Source organism: Arachis ipaensis, chromosome B08 (assembly GCF_000816755.2).
Source record: "Arachis ipaensis cultivar K30076 chromosome B08, Araip1.1, whole genome shotgun sequence".
Lineage (NCBI taxonomy): Eukaryota > Viridiplantae > Streptophyta > Magnoliopsida > Fabales > Fabaceae > Arachis > Arachis ipaensis.
The window spans coordinates 103409455-103413210 of NC_029792.2; positions in this window are offsets into that span (position 1 = coordinate 103409455).

Sequence of the window (3756 nt, forward strand, 5' to 3'; positions counted from 1 at the left end):
ATCTAATTAATTAATTTTTAAAATTAATTAAAATACTAAACAATAAAAAAATTAAAAAAAATTGAAATGAATAAATGCTAATGTTCAAAAAACGATGAAAAAAGTCAAGCAATAATAAAATAAGATATGACATTTTATTTTTATATTAAATTTTATTTGTATGATTTTGAATGTGTAAAAAGCACATATTGTATGTAATTGTATAATTTAAAGGTGTTATAATTAAAAAAATAACCTATTTTTTAAATGTCATTTACCTCTTCTTACTTGATATTTTGAAATTTTTTTTGTTGATTCACTCAAACAAATTGAAATACATCTCTTTATCTGCAGCAACTTTATTATTGGGATCTAAATAAGATTAACCTAGTTACTACTATACATGATGAATTATTATATTCTCACCGTGTGCATAAATTAAAGTTGCTAATTCCTATAGTTCCATGTTCCTTAAATAATAGGAAAAAAAAGAAAAAGACAAAAACAACATGGTAGATAGTCACATACTGTGCAAAGAATAATAAGAATAAGGCAAGTGTTACCATGTAGATGGAAAATATTATCTACATGTATAGAAGACACGTGTAGATTTATAATAAAAGTAATGTGTAGTGCATTATATATATTGAAAGAAAACAAATTCTGTAACAATAGATCCCATTAAAAAGTAGGCTTACAGCGTGTCATATCACGCGTATAATCGTCATTAGGATTGATGAGAAATAATTAAGTGTATAACTTTTTTTTTCTTGTTTTGGACTTGGGCTTCTTAAATTGTTAAAAATTTTAAGGAAAAATTAAAGGAAAACAAAACAACTATGGAAAAGTATGAGGAGTCAATAGAATATTTATACAATGTGTATAATAAAGGTTTATAGAGTATTAGAGATATAATCATTAGTGTTACCTTTTCCCATCAGCTGAAGTTTTTGGAATGAATGGTATCATGATATGGTATTAGAGCGCTAGATCTAAAATGTTAAGAGTTTGATCCTTGGTGAATCCCAAAATCAATTTAAACTTTTGGGAAGATGTTTTTATTATCCCTAGTACTCGGATGGTTATTCTAGATAGTATGGGAGATGTTCATTTTGTAACTCAATAGCCCATTGTACACATTGTACAAATAGTCCATTGTCTCCCTAGCAGGATCCAACAACTATTGTAGAGGAAGAGAAATTGGAAACCGCGTTGTTCTCCAACAAATCCTCTCCCACCGCACCTCCAAAATGTCCTAATCGAATATATGATCACGGACCCCTTGCTGTAAAGCCTCAACGTCTCTCTCTATCGCCGCCAATGTCTCCATCTAGTTCTCTGACCTCTTTCACGGCCGATTTTGGTGTGGAACTCAAGCTTTCTGGTCATCGGGGATCGGTGAATGTATGCTTCAGCTTCGTCCCGCACCAATCAGACCATCTGTCATTGTCTTTTTCGCGTCACTATCTGAGTAAGCCCTAACTCTATCATCTGTGTCACTGTCGCAGTCGAACTGAAGGTCTCTTGTATCAGGTCTAGTGCACTGCCTCCGGTGTCGCACAAGGTGGTCGTCGTTGTTTGTCTCGTCACTGTGTTGCAGTCAGCATGATCGTTCGCTGCGCTCAAGGCCGCCGGCGACAGAAGCAGCAGGTCCCGAGGTTGTTGTTGTCGTCGTCGCTCTTTGTGTGTCATCGTCAAGCACTCAGTCGCGTGCCTTCCGTTTGCTCATGCTCACTGAAAGCAGCACGACCCTGAGACGGACGTCAATGTCATCTGCTTGCGTGGAGCCCCGCCAACAGCAGCCAGTCCCCGATGTGGTTAGTTCCAACAAATTTTCCTGATATTTGTTACTGAGATCCTTCACTTAAGATTGTCTGTTCTTGTCTTGCTGAAATGAGTACGTAGCTAAATTTTTTGTTCCTGTAAATTATCTTTTGTAATTTTTTTGGTTAAAATTATGGATGAGTGGAGTTATGTACTGGTTATGATGACTGAACTTTGAAGTCGATGTTGTCTTATTGGAAAATTCATGCGAAAAGATTTTAGTTGCTACACCTTGAGTTTATTGATAAAAGTCAAATTTGTTAAAGAAAGTACCGGAGAATACATTTTGTTTTGGGTTAAAAATCATCGCTTGAATTTGTTAATGATCACGTGGCTAAATTTTTTGTTCCTATAAATCATTTTTTGCATTAAATCTCTTGTTGCTGAAACACCATCATAGTTGAATTTGTTGTTGAAAATAAGGTTTATACCCTCTGTGCAAATTGGAATAGGTTTGATGAGTTAAATTGTTGTTACCAGGCTCTCTCTTTGTTTTTTTTTCAAGAATTTTAAAAGTGTCTTCATCACATCTGAGTTGCTGTTATGACTTATTATGGGTGTTTATGGTTTTAAGTTGCAAATATCATAGTAAGGGGAGGTTTTAGATATTGCATATTGTGTGCTTGTTGTAATTTGGGTTTTGGGATCTTGTGACTCAAGGAACAGGATAGTAGATTTCTCGTTAACCAAGAATAAGAATTGAAAATTACAACTAGTTGGACTAGTTCACTGATTGTTAATGTACGAATTAAAATAGGCCATGCTATCATTGTATGTTCAATGAGCCTGGTCTTTTTTAAGTCATTGGTAGTCCTAATAGTTGAATAACTTTGATATCATTGTTAGGAGTTTATATCTTCTGATAATAGCAGTTTCTAATAAAATTGTTATATTATATTTCTTAAAGTATGTGTGGTTGCTGTTACGTAATTTAATGAATTGTCCTCAGATGTAGGGTATGAGCTCCTTCAGAGACGCTGCAACAGGGGTAGCTAATGGTGAGGCAACGGTGGAAGATAAATGCGACGTGAAAAAAAGGACATTGGAATGGTCAAATGAAGAATTAGAAGATTATATTGAGGAAGTCATGGGGTTGACTAGTTTTGAGGAGGATGCATCTGATTACGAAGATGTTGCTAAATTAGGTGCAGAAGAAATATGTAAGAAAATCTTTCACACTGAGCAACGTGCATACGAGTTCTATACTAAATTTGGCAAATGGCATGGATTTGGTGTCCGCAAGGGAGATTATGGAAAGGATGAAGAGGGTATGATAACTAAGAGAAGGTTCTTTTGTAACAGGATAGGACTAAGAGATGAAACTACACAGAGGAAGGTGAGAAAAGTTATTTCGGAGCATAATCATGACTTGACCTCGAAGGGTATGGTTCATATGATACCTCAATTTCGAGGGATTAGTGAGGTAGCAAAGGATCATATAGATGGTATGCAAAGTTACGGGTTACAGACATCTAAAATTCTGGGCTACATGGCGGGGATTGCTAGAGTGTATTCACTTCTGGGATTCACAAAGAAAGATGCATACAACTATATCGATAAGACAAAGTGAAGAGAAGATTGTAAGCCGAGATGCCAACGCGACCATTGTGTACCTTGAGGGAAAAGCGACAGTGGATCCAATGTATATGGCAAGATACAATGTAACGGAAGACGGTATGTTGGCAAATTTATTTTGGGTGGATGAGGCAGCAGAGTAGACTATCAGTACTTTGGAGATGTCCTCGCATTTGACTCAACGTATAAGAAGAATAAGTACAAGCGACAACTGGTTATATTCTCTGGCTCCAGCAACCATAAACAAACAATGATATTTGGGTTTGGTTTAGTGCTTGACGAGAGCATCCCTTTGTACACGTGGCTTCTCCAGAACTTGCTGGAGGTGATGTGCCACAAGTCCCCATCCGTTGTTGTTACCGATGGAGATGATGCAAT